Below are 16760 nucleotides of genomic sequence, written 5' to 3' on the forward strand. Positions count from 1 at the left end.
TGTATTTGTATTCTTTTTTTAGAAATACACTTGTACTTAATGTACTTGTATTTTTACTACATTTTTAATTCTATTTTAATTACACAAATGTACTTGTATTTTTTCTTTTTATTTATTCTTTATTTTTTTTTTGATACATGCTCCTTGTATTATTTTTAATTCAATAATATGTATTCTCTTTGATATACTTTTTATATTATTTTAAATTTTTCTGTTTTCCACACCTATTTTTTATATTCATATATCTTAAACTTATGTAGATATTTTGCATTATTTTTAATTCCTTTATACTTCATACTTGTTTTAGATGTATAAATTATTTTATTTTATTTTTATATTTTTCTGTTTTCATTCAACTTATTTTTAATTTGTATTATTATACTTAACATAAAATTGACCACTACAACACGGGCATGTGCCTAGCGTGGTGGCCAAAAATTTACCCGTTTACTGTAATGTATAAACTTTACTGAATAAAGAACATAAAAAAAAAAATTACACAATAAAGACTAACTTGTAAAAAGAGGTCATAAAACCTTCTAACCACATTAAGCTCCGTTACAAGTGTTCCAGTGTTTGGGATACCGGCGAACCATTGTGTATTACCATTCAGTTGGGCATGGGTTACAAAAGTGGCTGAATGAAGGGATTGGAAACAGAGGTAGGTAAATAAACAAAATGTAAAGAATAAATGTTAAAAAAAATACGTTTTTATTGACATTCTATTAGTTCTGCGATAAATACTTATTTTTCCAAATCATAATTCTTGAACAAAAAAAAGGAACAGGTAAGAAACAAACGAACCGATGACAAATATTAGGTACTAAATGTACAAAATAATAAAAACCTTTCATTGTCATTCTATTACGTTTTTGATAATAACTGTCTTCTTTTAAACATCACAAGTACAATCTGTCATAAATAATTATATAGGTATTGTATCATTTAAACAAACAATCCTTTTTACTTTTTCAATTCTGTAACAAACAAAAACACAACTTTTCACTTCTTAAATAATTGAAAACTTATTCTGATGGGCTTAAATTTAAATTAAATTTAACACATTTTTATATTTAAAAAAATCATTGCTTATAATATACCTTTACTGTTATTTTATGTACATGATTATGAAACATTAAATAGCTTATAATACGATAAGTGAGATTCCCTAACTATAATGAGAATTATAACTAACCATCACGCCGTTGCTCCTCAGGAGTGGGCAGAGTGGATGGATCGCCAAGCAACTGTGTTTTGGCCCCCAATCCTTGCTCCATCCATATTCGAACATCATCTCAGATACTCTTTCATTATTACAACTTTTAACATGATCCACTATAAGTGTTTATTTTTGCGTCATACATTCCCCTGACACTGCACTGATACTGTTCCCAACTATTCAAGCACCCCTTTCCTTATATTTATCCTTTCGTCGGCAATGCATTCCTTTTGGAAGTCTTCGTAATATATTTTACTGTACATACGCCTCAGGGATCTCATTTTCAATGTGTTCAGTTTAATTTCTTCCTACTCTCAGTAACATGCTTCACTGTTTGTGATTTATTTCAATTAATTGATTGACTGCGCGATTAAAACAGCAACGACATTTTGTTATTTCAATTTTTGATACGAAAGTGCAGTACAAAGAGTGCAGGGGACGATGTAAGGGTAGTGAATTAGATTAAGAAAAGGACCCTTAGATGGTTTGGGCATGTAGAGCGAATGAGCGAAGAAAGGAGTATAAAGAGGACATATGATGCAAATACGAATGGTAGCAGAAGTCGGGGACGCCCGAGGAAGATACGATCAAGGGAATCAGATACTCGAGTCGAGGCCATGTCAAGAGTCAGAATACTAGAAGAGTATGTATGAGACGATGTATGAATGTGAATAAAGCAAGGAGTGTGTGCCAAGACCGAGTAGTTTGGCTGTCTGTCCTCTCTGCCTACCCTTGCGGGGAAACGGCGTGATTTTTAGTCGGTTAGTTTTTTTTTTTTTTTTTTACAGAAATACCGCACAAGAGTCCCAACTGCTCCCGTCTGGAGCCAGTGAGACTATGGCATCCCCAATTGGGGTATGTTGTGAGGCTAAAGGTATTGGAGAGGGGAAGGAGATGGGAAAGAGGAAGATGGGGAAGTACCTGGCTATTCAGATCTGGTCACCAAACACGGCTAAAGCCATTTCAAGCAACGTTTCAATTCTGAATGGTGGTCTTACACCAGGGCGATACTGAGAGTATCTTCCACTCTGGAACGTGCCGCAAATATACTATATATTATTTTAAATTAATTAATTGTGAAATAACACAAATTAATTAAATAAAATTTATTTGCGCACGCCGGGTTCGAACCCGCGACCTTCGGATCTGTAGTCAAAAGCGTATACCACTAGACCACGCCGGCCGTCAATACGATAGTTAGTACGATATTTAACCATAATGTAGAACTTGGCAAGTATTATAAAATGTTATGCACAAAACATTCGAAATACACAATGTTATTATGACCACCCTGTATGGAGCTGTAACGGGCGATAAGTTGAAACAATTTGCTGATAAAATAATGAAATACTATTTACCTGTTGCATTTTCAATGTAATTTTTTATCGTTTTCTACAGCGAACCTATTTAGGCACTGTGTGTTGAAATCTTCCGGAAAACCAATAAAAATAACTTAGTAAATAGCAAAATGACATGTGAAGACATTGGGCGCTAACGAACGAATGTATGGTATAACATCGTGGTCTTACCGCTGTGCTGCCATTGGCTGTTTGGTCTATTAGAGTAATACGCCCGTAACGGAGAGTTTGAATTACAGGCTAAGATATGGCTTGGATGTTGGATACATTTATATGAAATGTAACATAACGGCCGGTTTAAATATCAGAGGTCCTTTTGGCCAACGTGTGGATGTTGGATAAACACGCTCGGAACGTTGTTTAATTTTGGTGGACAAGACAAACTGCGTTTGGAAAACAAATTTAATTTTTTTTTCTGTTTTATCTTATAAATAAATACTTTCTGAGAACATCTGCATACTATATTCGCCAAAAATGGTCTGTTGGACAATAACGAACTAGAGCGTAATCGGTAATATGTGTTATCATGGTAATATGTATTATCTAAATAGTATAAAACAAAGCCGTTATCCACGTCTGTCTGTGCGTGTAGTTCTCCTAAACTATGCAACCGAGTTAGAAAGGGTGTTCACTATCGTTTAGAGAATTTCTTCTGGTAGGTTTATATATAATAAATGGATATTAAATTAATTGAAACAAGAGAAATGTCGAGTAACGCCGAATATACGTTTAAAAGTAAATGTACCAATTCCGGGAGCATTTCACTCTTCCGAATTGTCAATTGAGAAGTGCAATTTCATAGTTATTAAAACATTTATTATTAAAAAAACACAAGGCACAACATGAGCCATTTACATAGGTTTAAAGTAGAAAATGTGAGAAAATATCAAAATACAAAAACAAGAGAAAAAAATGTTAAAAACACTTATTAATGAAATATAATAAATTATTTTCCATTGATGTACAAACCCAAAAATAAAAGTTGCTATCAAATTACTGTTGTCTTAAGTAGCTTAGCTATCTTTTTAATAACTGTGAACAATAATTAATATGAAAGAAAAAATAATATTCATGTTAGAACTATTAGGTTTTTTTTAATAAGTTTTAAAAGGAAAGTTTGTACATGAAGTAAGTATTTACAAGTATAAATTCAAAGTTAGTTCCTGAAAAGCGCTTTCTATTCTGCGGCGGTGTGTAGTTATTTTCTTCATATTTTTGTTTAAATATAACATTGTTTTTATAAAGTTTTTGTAAATTGTAGACTTGAAAGACTTTTTAATATTTCTTCAGTCTCTTTTTGGGCTATGCTGAGCCGTTCTGTGCGAATGCTCAAGACAGACCCCCAACCAGCTATCCCGTACTCTATAAGTGATTGACACAAAGCGTAGAATACATTTGAAATACCGTTTCTGTTGAGGATATTACAGATGTTTCCAAAGAAGTATATGTACCAGGATAGTTTTTTGTAATAACTTCAACGTGCGTGTTCAATCGGAGATTATCATCAATTACATTCCAAAATATTTGATGCTTTTGGAGTGTGCTATAGTGGGAAAGAGGCATGAGAAACCTTGATTATGATAATAGATTCCTTTGCACAAATGTAATTTGAGATTGATGTCATCCGACCGCTGTTCTCTGTCTGTTACTGAAAATGTCTGATGTTGTTTTACAGACATTAAGTAGGAGGGAATGTATTTTGATCCACAATCGCAGGCGACCTAATAATTATCAATTATCTTTTGTTTAATAAAATTATTGTTTAGTCAGCAAAACAAAAGATTTTTCCTCTCGTTCTTAGCTAACAGATATCACTGATTACTTTCTGTACTCCGTAGTTGAAGAGGTGAGTTGAGCTTTCTCGGTTGTACGCTTGTAATGTAGCATTTTCGAAAGTTACGACTTGTATTTGACATACCAATTCTCACAAATACTATTCTTTTTCCGATATTTTCTTATTATCTTCCAAGAAGAAGTGTTTTTTTTCAGTAATTTCTCAAATATTTTAAAAATCGTATAGAGTATGTTTATAAGTCGATAGTAATTTGTCATTTTTACATCCTTGTTTAAATATTGCTATAAAAAAGGTATTTTTGAGAGTTGTGGGGAATACAATTTAAGTTATGGACAGATTGATTAGGTTTGTTAGAGGTTGATAAGTTCTTTACTTGGATATTTTATTGCACTGGACGTGATTAAATATGTTTTATTGTATCTAAACGTATGTAAAACTTATGGATATCGAAAAATATCTTGTGTAAGTGATCTCATTTTCTCATGAAGTTTATAACATTCTGTGTGATCCATGGATTAAGGTGTACATTTTTAAGTGAGATTTTATTGACGATTTTAATGGTTTCCATTTTCGAATTCCATGCTTCATTTATATCGTCCATAGTAGGCATTTTTTTAATCAAATTGGTACATAGTAGATGAGGAATAGTGGCATTCCACGTCCAGTGGCAAAGTGAGATCTAAGATTCATAATCGCTAGTTTAGAGAAAGGTTTTCTGTGAAGGAGTCCAAAAGGTACACTTTCGTGAAGATAAACACTTAAACACGAAACAATACAGTTATTTCCACTGTGAGTCAGCATATGTCTATACATATTTACTTTTATAGAACGTGTCTAGTTACAGTCGGGACATGAAAAAGGTTTTTCTACACAGTGAGTCATCTTGTGTAACTTCAAAGATACCTTTTGAAAAGATGAATAATTACAGTCAGAGCATGAAAAAGGTTTTTCTCCACTATGAGTCATCGTGTGTCTCGTCAAATTACCTTTTAGAAAACATGAATAACAACAGTCAGAGCATAAAAAGATTTTTCTCCACTGTGAGTCATCATGTGTAACTTCGAAGATCGCTTTTCAGAACATGAATAACTAGTCAGGGCATGAAAAAGGTTTTTCTCCACTGTGAGTCATCATGTGTCTCGTCAATTTCCTTTTTACAGAACATGAATAACTACAGTCAGAGCACGAAAAAGGTTTTTCTCCACTGTGATTCACCGTGTGTAACTTCAAAGATCGCTTTTCAGAACATGAATAACCACAGTCAAGGCATGAAAAATGTTTTTCTCTACTATGAGTCATCATGTGTCTCGTCAAACTACCTTTAACAGAACATGAATAACTACAGTCAGAGCATGAAAAAGGTTTTTCTCCACTATGAGTCATCATGTGTCGCGTCAATTTATCTTTTACAGAACATGAATAAGTACAGTCAGAGCACGAAAAAGGTTTTTCTCCACTATGAGTCATCATGTGTCTCGTCAATTTACTTTTTACAGAACATGAATAACTACAGTCAGAGCACGAAAAAGGTTTTTCTCCACTGTGATTCATCGTGTGTAACTTCAAAGATCGCTTTTCAGAACATGAATAACTACAGTCAAGGCATGAAAAAGGTTTTTCTCTACTATGAGTCATCATGTGTCTCGTCAAACTACGTTTAACAGAACATGAATAACTACAGTCAGAGCATGAAAAAGGTTTTTCTCCACTATGATTCATCATGTGTCGCGTCAATTTATCTTTTACAGAACATGAATAACTACAGTCAGAGCACGAAAAAGGTTTTTCTCCACTATGAGTCATCATGTGTCTCGTCAAACTACCTTTTACAGAACATGAATAACTACAGTCATTGCATGAAAAAGGTTTTTCTCCACTATGAGTCATCATGTGTAACTTCAAAGATCTCTTTTGAGAACATGAATAACTGCAATGGGCACAAAAAAATGGTTTTTCTCCAGAATGGATGCGCAAGTGAAGTCCTAAGTTTGACTTGTAAAAGCAGGAGTAGTTACAATGGGAACAGGAGAATCGTTGTTTTACGGGTTGCATCTTCAGTCCTGTCAATAAATCAGAAAAAAATTAGGAATATAACGTTTTTAGTGTAAACAAAGTTAAATCATATAACATTAAAATAAATAAAATGCACGAATTCTTCATTGTAACAGAGGAAATCCGTTTTACCTGTTGTCTGGGTAATTCTATCAAAGTGACCTAAGCATTCCTTTTTAATATCTGGCAGGTCAATTTCAATTTCCATATATGGAATTCCCCCACCATATTCTCCTTGTTGTTCTAGTTCTGCCTTGTTTGAAACATTTTTCACATTAATGCTACCTGTAAAAACAAAAAATCAATTTGTATGTGATATATTTATGCATTAATTTTAATCCCGCGGGGATTTTTACGGGGAACTCAAATTTTAAAATGAGAATTAATTTTGAAAATGAGAAAGATAAAATTGCAAGAGACAAAAAATTCATCAGTCAGATTGACAAAGAAGGTCTATAACATAACCCAAGAAATTCACTAAGCTAACATAAAACATTTATTTATAGAAATACAAACGGCACGACATGTGCCATAAACATAAATATAAAAATATAGTAAAAAGTATAAGGAAGTAAAGTACTTAAAGCTAAAAGGTACAAAATATACAGCATATAAAGTTTATGGATAAAATATAATGTTAAGTATAAAGTGTTAAGTATAAGTATAATTTACGGTGTTAAGTGTAATGTTTAATATAAAGTTAAGTTAATTATAAAGAATAAATAATATAAAAACCAAGTACCAAAGGTAAAACATGTCAGTATCACCCATGTATTAGTTTCCCATGTGTGAAACCGCTGTACCGGAAATTGGACAATGTAGTTGCGCTTATACATACTGTGTCGAGTATTGTGTTGTGATGTCATTAGCGAAAAGCAATACCTCGACATCGTCAAAGCAATTTGTCATATCGTTGATGAAAATGAGGAATAAAACCGGACCAATGTAAGTTTATATCCCTATCTAGAATAATGTCAAAGCGCATGAGACTATTCATGCGCTTTGACATCGCATTATTCTAGACAGGGATATAGACTTACATTGGTGTAAGATAAGAATAAAAAATTCCTCCGCTGCTCATCTAAACAGGGAATTCCTGCATCAAGATGAGCAGCTTTACAATTATATTCAATCAAATAAGTTAAGTACATAACAAATACATAGATGGTTTACAAAGAATATTTCTTATTTTGATTGTTCCATTGTAGATGGCCAATTATCAGCCGAGATATTTGATAATGTCTACACTTTCTAAAGGTTGACAATTACACTCCTGCGTAAAACCGTGTTTTTTTCAGGAACGGTCCAAAGATGGCTGATTTACAGAAGAAATGCTAAAAGTAATATATTTTGTTTTGGTCATGTTTAACGTTAACAGGTGTTAATCAAGCTAAATTTCGACTGCACTCAATCCCGCCTTGCACTTAGCATAAGTTTTATCCCACGCATCACCAGTAAATACCAAAACAGTGTCATCTGCAAACACAACTGAAGTACCCGAAAACGGCAGCTTTCAAATAATAATAATATATATCATTATTTAAGAAAGTTTGCACATTACAACTATAAATGCAAATTTTGATGTATATTGTACATTGATTTGTAACTTTTTTCTAAGGTTATAAAATTAACAGAAAAATACAAAAATAATATGATGAAGGTAAAAAGTAAATAAAAGTACAGTTAGTTGAGGTTTCTCAAATACCGCGACACTAGGCTAGCCTGTGTTGAGGATACCCATACTTGTATTAGGATGTATACGCTCCATAGAGTGGTGACTTCAATCGTAAAGGCACCGGTAAAGGCCCTATTCTTATTTATATATATATTGTCCTCTTCTTATATATATATTTTTATTTTTTATTTTTTTTTTATTATTTTTTTTTTTTATTAACAAAATTTATGATACATATACAATTCACGTACATACATAGTAATATAGAATGAAGTGTAATAATAATATTTTTTATCCAAGTTTATACATTATCTTTTATTTTTTTGTGAATCACATTGTTTTATAATGTCTGTAAGAGTGTTGTAGAGTCATGTCGCAAAGTATTTAAAGTTTCGTTGACCAAACGCAGTATGCGCTATCGGTGTTTGTAGTAAGTTTTTGTTGTTGCTTCGAGTACATCGTGTATTTGAACTTTTTTGGTAGTAATTATTTATGTTTGTGTACAGATAATTTAGGATGAAACTATGAACAGAAAATTTTTTGAATAGATGATTACGTACTCTCAAACAAGAAATAATGCGAAATAGATAGCATGAAACTAAGAAGAATAAGACAGAAACTACGCGAGCAAATTTTAACCGAGGAAAGAGAAACAGAAATTCTTTCACTATCTTTCTATGGAAGGAAAGACAAGACGGCTAAAACTGTTTTAAAAAGATCGAAGGGGCTTAGAGTGATTGTACAAGAGGAACATATTTCGATTATAAAATAACCAGGTACTGTTTATGTTGGGTGAGGGGTTCCAACATCGGGCAGTGCAAGAAATATTGAAAGAACTATCCACAGCTTTTTAACGAAAGAAAAGATATCACTAGAGGGTTTAATGGCTGTTGGCTGTGAAGGAACAAACACAAATACAGGGATAGTTTGAGGCGTAATTTGTCTTTTGGAAAACAGACTATCTCGACCAATGCAATGGATAATTTGTCTCTTACGCGCCAATGAGTTACCATTGAGGCAATTGTTTACCTATTTGGATGGCCCTACTGCAGGACCTAAATTATTTGCATGTCAAATTGGTAAAGCATTAGAGATATGCGAGACACTGCCGTTGGCAAACTTTGAGAAGATAGAAGGTGAACTACCTTCACAAATATCCACAGATCTCAGTACAGACCAGAAATATTTAAAAGAAATGACTACTGCTGTTGTAAGTGGATCCTGCTCTCCTGATTTATTACAGAGAAGCCCAGGTAAACTACCCCATGACCGCTGGTTGACAAGAGCAAATCGCATACTGAATTTGTATATTTCTACAGAAAATCCTGCAAAGATGGTTCAAATCATTTATGAAAGCTCATTAACAGCACTAGATATTTGTCCAACGAGTTGTTAGCGATAGTGGATTCTGTTATAATTCGAAATAGTTACTTTGCTCATCCAGAAAACTTGTTGTTGAGTATGATAACAGATTCACGTAAGCACATTAGAGAACTCGCCTCAAGACGCATTTTAAAGGCTCGTCAAGTTAATAAAAATTCTGTTTCGCGCATGTTTGCGGTGCCAAAAGTGGACTTAAATGCATGTTCTTACATAGACATGATTGACTGGCAACAAAATATATACGAACCCCCAATACTGATGAATATTTCCGATGAGCAGTTACAAGATCTTATTGAAAATGGAGAAGATACAGTGTTAGAGTTTATGGACTGCCTTGCCACACCCAGGCTGTGGGAAGATCTGTAAAAGTTGTGACAGAAGCAGCTCTAAGTGAATTCGACAAGATAAGACGAGAGGGATTCATAAAATCTAAATAAGCATCTCGAAAACTCATGCCAAAGTTTGAACCGAAAAGGGATTTTGCTATAAAAAATTATGTTGTTCATACCAACATAACTTTCTGAGCCTGTGTTTGCTTTTGAAATAAATGATTTTATGAATAAAAATCTACTTTTATTTTATCATTTAATGCATAATATATTATATTTATTTATCATTTTGTTTATGGATTGTTTAATACAAAACGTCTATAAAACTTTAAAAAATTTAATTTTAAATCTATGGCGGGAACTCAAGCGGACGAGCTAGAACTCCCAAATTGAGAAGTGTTATTTACAATTACATAAAGCAACTTTTACCTCGTATTCCAATTCGAATTTCGAAAAAAAAATTCGTATAAAAGTGTTCCACCCTAATGCTTATGTCCGTTTTTGCTTTTTTATAAGCAGCTAGCCAGGTGTCAGCTTCAAACAGTAAGACGGTGTCATCGGCAAAACTAACGATTTTCCCCTGAATATTAATGTTGCAGAATTCGTTTATATAACAGGAACAGAGACGGACCTAATATGCTACCTTGTGGTATACCGTAGTTAGATGAACAAGTGTTGCTTCGTGTGTTATTTATTTTAATTTGTTGCTGGCGTCCATTTAGGTATCTTTCAAAAAAATTAAGTTTGTTTCCCGTAATACCGATTTGTTCAAGTTTTTTCATTAATTTACTGTGTGATTTTGTATCAAAGGCTTTGGAAAGGTCTAAGAAGATTGAAATACATTTTTTTCTTTTATCTAGGCTTTTAACATAAAATCTGTGACAGCGGCAATAGCGTCCGAGGTACTCTTATATTCTTGAAACCCGTATTGATTTTCTGAGTTCAGTTTATGGCTCACGAGGAATCTTACCAGCTGTGAGTTGATGACTTTTTCAAATACTTTCGATAGGCTTGTTAGTAGGGTTATTGGTCGGTAATTATTTATGTCTGTCTTGTTTCCTGTTTTATGTAAAGGAAAAACGATACCTTGTATAAGGTTTGAGGGGAAGTGCCTTTAATAATGATGAAATGTCTTTAATAACAAAAATAAAATAGGAACTAGAACACTACCCTGAGGAACACAATATACAATTGATTTTTTTGAACCAATTTGACCATTTATCGTTACTCTCTGTGATCTAATTCCAATCTAAGTTCTTGCCCAATACACTATAGTTTTATTAACAATAACCATTGAGCTCAGTTATTTTTTTTTTTTATTTTTATTGTAACATATAAACAAGGTTACAATATTATAACCATATAAACACCAATATTTCAATCACTCTCCTAATAAAGCAGCTGCTTGTGTTTAGGAGAGGACAAGAAAATATTTTTACATTTGTTTAAATTAAACAAAAAATATTAGTAATTTAACAAATAATAACAATAAATAATTTTGTGGAAAAGTGAGTGAAAGGGTTAAGTTTTTCCTACGGGGAATATTTAACCCGGACAACAAAATCGGAAGCAAAAAAAAATAAATAAAGGTTAGTTAATAAATGATTCAAATAATTGAAAATAATAATAATAATAAATTCTTTATTCCAGGATGTGGGGAGGTAAGTGCAATCCCACACATCCCATAGATGAGATAAGTACAAATAATATTTACATAGAGTAACATAAATAAAAAAATTAAAAAGAGATTAAAAAATTAAAAATGAAATTAAGTTAAGGCAGAGAAGCACGGGAATCCAACGGATCTAAGATTCTAAGAAAAGGGAAAAACATATATCTAAACAATAAGTAAAGTTATGAGGTGGTACAAGAGTATTTTAATTTAATTTTTTTTTATATTTTTCGTAGTTTTCTTCCGATCGTATATCAAGGGGTAATTTATTAAATAATTTTAAACCCTTGAATATATAGTGATGCTGTGCTGTTGTGGTTCGTGCTAGTAGCACGGTTAGTCCTCCAACAGATATTATTCTTTTGCTAATATTCAGTTGTGGTAAATTATTTTTACTAAAGAAATCTTTATGTATTTGTAGAAGTGAAATTTTGTCATAAATTTTTGTAAGTGGGGGAACCGGGAAATCTTGAAAAACATTTATAGTTGGGTAGTAATATGGCTTTTTTAAGATGATTTTTATTAATATTTTTCGAATAGTTTCCAATGGGAGTAGGGATGATTTATATGTACCCCCCCAAGCCACGATTCCATATTGTAGTACAGAGTGCGCCAGTGCATAATAGATATCTTTTAGTATTTTTAATGATACAATATTTCTTAGTCTAAAAAATATATAGATCAGTTTTCTCATTCTGTCTACTGTGGAATTTATTTGACTTTTCCATTTGATGTTATTATCAATAATTATTTCAAGATATTTTATTTATTCTTTACTACTAATGTGTATACAGTTTGAATTACAGGGTGCGAATCTAACGAGGCAATTTCTTTCGTGAATTTTTATGTTTAGATTTACATTTGATTTATTCCCTGTTAGGCTATAAGGTATAAAATGGGTTTTTTCGACATTCAGTGTCAATAAGTTTTCGTCAAACTACAGTTTAACGATATTTATTGCATTATTAGCTGATACTTTGACCTCATTCCAAGAATTTCCTTCAATAGTTATCACTGTATAATCTGCGTAAGATATAATGTTTCCAATGATTGGGAGTTGAAAAAGTTCATTTACATATAGTATAAATTTATTTATTTTATTTATTTATTTAAAATAAATATAATATAAATAGTAAAGGTCCCAAAACAGTTCCTTGTGGGACTCCAAAATCTATATTTTCTATTTCACTTAATTCGTTGTTTACTTTAACCTGTTGAGTTCTTTGATAGAGATAACTTTTTAACCATGTTTTAGCTTAGCCAGTAATTCCTATATTATTTAGTTTATTAATTAATTTTGAATGTGAGACACTATCAAAAGGTTTAGGGGGGTCAACGAATATACTTAAGCATTTTTTGCCTCTATCTAATGTTTTGTAAATAAGCTTAGTAAGTTTTGTAGTCTTGTGTGCTAATAATAATATTATGGGAGTAAGCCATGGGATTCAGTGTCAAATGCCTTGGACAAGTCTAAAAAGACAGCCATTGCTTTTTTGTCAACATCTAGAGCTTCTACAACTGAGGTGATCATTTGTAATGCTTCATCACCGGTTCCCATATTCTTCCGTAAGTCAAACTGGTTATCTTTATATATATATATATATATATATATATATATATATATATATATATATATATATATATATATATATATATATAAATATATATGTAGAATAATGTTCTCGGTTTACCCGCGTAAAGTAGTCCTTAAAAGGACTTTTTAATTTCTGACTTTTCGGACAGATCTCACTGTCCATCTTCAGAGGCCTTATGTCCTGAATTTCGTCTCAAACTGAACGCTTTCGCGTGTATGTTCGGTCCGGAAGTCAAGATACAAGAAGATGATACTGAAGATGATACTGAAGATGAGATGAGATGATACTGAAGATGGACAGTGAGATCTGTCCGAAAAGTCAGAAATTAAAAAGTCCTTTTAAGGACTACTTTACGCGGGTAAACCGAGAACATTATTCTACATCTTACACCCGTGAAAACCTTAACCATAACATATATATATATATATATATATATATATAAGTCATTAACCTGATTTCTCTATTATTTTTAGTAGGATAGGATGTATTTTTGAGTATTTTCTCCAATATGTTTGAAAACGTGTTGAGTAGGTTTATTAGTAAATAGTTGTAAATGACATGTTTACATCCTTGTAATATTGGTATAACAATAGCTTGTTTGCGAGCTGTGGGGAAAACGCTTCCAGTTATAGACAGATTGACAAGGTATGTTAGAGGAATGATAAGTACTTTAAAGAGATATTTCATTGCATTGGTTGTGATTAAGTCCCCCAAAGATACATTTCATTTTAGGGAAGAAATAGTATTTTCTATTTCATCGGTGGTGATTTTTATGACAAGAGCTTCTTTCCCTGCTCAGAAGGTTCGTTTATTTGTATTGCTTCATCACATTGCATAGCTTGCTTTGCTAAATTCGCTCTTATATTTATTATAAAATTAATGAGAAATTCAAGAAATTGGTCACAATTATCAGCGTATCTCCTGGAAACATTGTTTATATTGAACTAGTCAATTGTTGTAACTTTGGTAAATTTAGAACTGGTTATTGCATTACAAAGAGAGATTAAATAACTGCTTAAGGGCCCGCTTTCCGCGTGAAGAATTTAGATTTGGGCAACACCCTCAAAATAAACAATATTTAGTGTTAAAAGAATCCGACAGAGGTGTCTGAATTCGTATTAGGAATAATTTTGGGGATTATAATTTAAATAACGAAATTAAATTACCGACATCTATTGCAATTTTAGAAAAACAGAACCATTTTTAGTTAGCACCGAGCGAATTATAACGATGTCGAAATGAAGATGGTTCTCAAAATATGGGTTTTATTACGGATTTAATTAATTATTATTTTTTTTTAATTTTACAAAAAACATTTACGAAAGTTATTTGAATAGGTATAAAAATTACTTTACTTTACTAAAATACTATTATCACTTTTATAAAAGTAATTTATAACTTTTATAAAATCAATAAATATATTTTTACATCAATAAGGTTTTTCTTATATGGTTATCTTTATAGGGTGTCCGGGGGTAAAGTGCTCAAACTTCAGGAGGTTATTCTAAATGCTAGAAGAAGTAAAAATGAAATGGAAATTATTCGAATTTCCAAATTTTTTCCACAAAAATTTATTTTCCGTAGAAGAAATTGTTTTTTTTTCTATACAAAAAATTAAACTTTTTTACTCAAAAACTATCTTAAAACGTTGGAATTCCAAAAAAAGTTTTTTATTCTTTTTTACTTGTACTATCAATTAGAATCACCTCCCGAAGTTTGTGCACTTTACCCCCGACATCTTGTATAATATGCGCAATATAATATTTATACACGTGTAATATCTACTTTTGTACATTTATATCAATTATATACACGTTTACATTTTTATGCTCATCAAATTTATTATATTATAAAGATAGATAGAAAGATCCTTAGTGCTTCCTGAGGACTTACAAATCAGAAGACTTTTTTGTAATTATTTATTTATTCATTTAAACAATTCAATAATTATAAAGAGTAATAAAACATGTAAGCAACATAAAATTACATTCTAAAATGTGAAAGGGGCTCTATTTATTTACATTTTTATGAAATTACTACTTTTAATAGTTTAAGCTTTCAGTGAACTTTCAATTTTATTTTTAACTTCTCTAAATATTATTTGTTTAAATTGTCAAATATAATTTAATCACAAACACAAGATTCACTCAAAATGAAAGATTGGTGGTTCTGAAATGTTCCCATAAATACGGTGAAAGAACCCTAAACTATAAACTTATTACCCTAAACATGCTTCGAGCGAAATGCGGATCTGGAAACCTTATCGTCAATCTGAGCAAAACATACCATGAACGTCAATATAGCAACAGCCTTTGTTCTGCTGCAGTTTCATTAAATGCCGAGAGATCCGTTTACAGTCTCCAAAAAGCAATACTGGGGCACAACCCTAGAAGCAAAGCTAAATGATTGGAATACAGAAAGATAAAAACACACCATTGTCAAAAATATCTTGCCCGTAATGATTAAATAAAATTAGATTTATTCAGGAAGGCAAGCATTACGGTGATCGATGTTAAAAATCTAACATAGCCCTAGAATAACTCCAGTATCTTTAAGAAACCTTTCTCTTAAAGCTCAGAAAAAAAACTTTCCATGACAGTTAGATATACCACTCTACAACAAGACCGCGTACGGTAAAACTGTAAAAAAAAAATAAAGTAATAAATAACAAAATAAATATTTCACAACACAATCATTTCATCGAAAATCTTAAATCCGTTTCACCTTTCTACATTTTCTATATTCTCCTTAAGAGTATAATCCTTAGATAATGCCTTTTCAGATTATTCGTGGAAGCTAGAAAAAAATAAAATCATTGATTATAACTGCACTTCAAGTGACCTTTTAAATAACAGTAAAGGGCTCAAATGATTTTATTATTACCTCCGTGCCTTTGCATCTTTACAAGACTTGGGCAAAACATTCTGTAGCGGAGTATAGATTTCACATCTGAAACATAATTAAAGAGTTTATTGAAAATAGAACACCAAGGTACGGTTAGTCAAAAAACGTACAATTAAGTTAATTCTGGGTAGAAATTGTACAGTTGACATTCAGGACAGGTTCACTCCCTCCTCCTCAAAAAAGACCCTCTATACAGCATTCTCAAAGATGACACAGGCTCTGAGAGAAATTATTTTCTTCAGGGCCTCCTTCCGACATGAAAAATAACATCACTGAACTAAATTATATTATTGTAGAAAGCAATCACTTTGTGGTTTGACATATTTAATAAAATAAAATACTTTTTTGTTTTAAAACCACGATATTTATTAATTTAAGAACCGACCGGTTTCGCTTTACTTAAGCATCATCAGGGTACAAATTAATACTAAACAAGAAGTACATAATGTGTGCATATATATAACAAAATATAGAGGGAGACAACATGATACAAATATATTATAGAGGGAGACAACATGATACAAATATAAGCAACACAAAGACGGTCATAAAATACATTAACATAAGTGTACAAGTAATGGAAAACCGCTAGATAATTATGTAGACTAATGGGTTATACGAATAAATCGGGAAAAACAAAACATCAATAAAACCTCAATAATAACGGTTTTTCCGAATTTGCAAATCATTTGATCGATAAAGATCATACATTCTGTCATAGCACCGGTGCTAACATCTTACATAAAAACGGGCATGGTAACAGACTAAACAATTTAGA

The 16760-nt window shown here is 31.8% G+C and overlaps 1 long non-coding RNA gene across 1 annotated transcript; it reads right to left on the bottom strand.

Annotated features, from left to right (window-relative positions):
• Positions 1-14863: 14863 nt before the first annotated feature.
• LOC149413879 (uncharacterized) lies at positions 14864-16311 on the bottom strand. The gene is made up of 3 exons (XR_016304076.1): positions 15962-16311; positions 15803-15874; positions 14864-15464 (listed from the first exon to the last, which is right to left on the bottom strand). It is a non-coding gene; the product is annotated as an uncharacterized LOC149413879 (long non-coding RNA).
• Between the last annotated feature and the right edge of the window lie 449 nt (positions 16312-16760).

This window comes from Hesperophylax consimilis, chromosome 20 (genome assembly GCF_061612785.1).
Source record: "Hesperophylax consimilis isolate HC1 chromosome 20, BYU_Hcon_1.0, whole genome shotgun sequence".
In the NCBI taxonomy this organism is placed as follows: domain Eukaryota; kingdom Metazoa; phylum Arthropoda; class Insecta; order Trichoptera; family Limnephilidae; genus Hesperophylax; species Hesperophylax consimilis.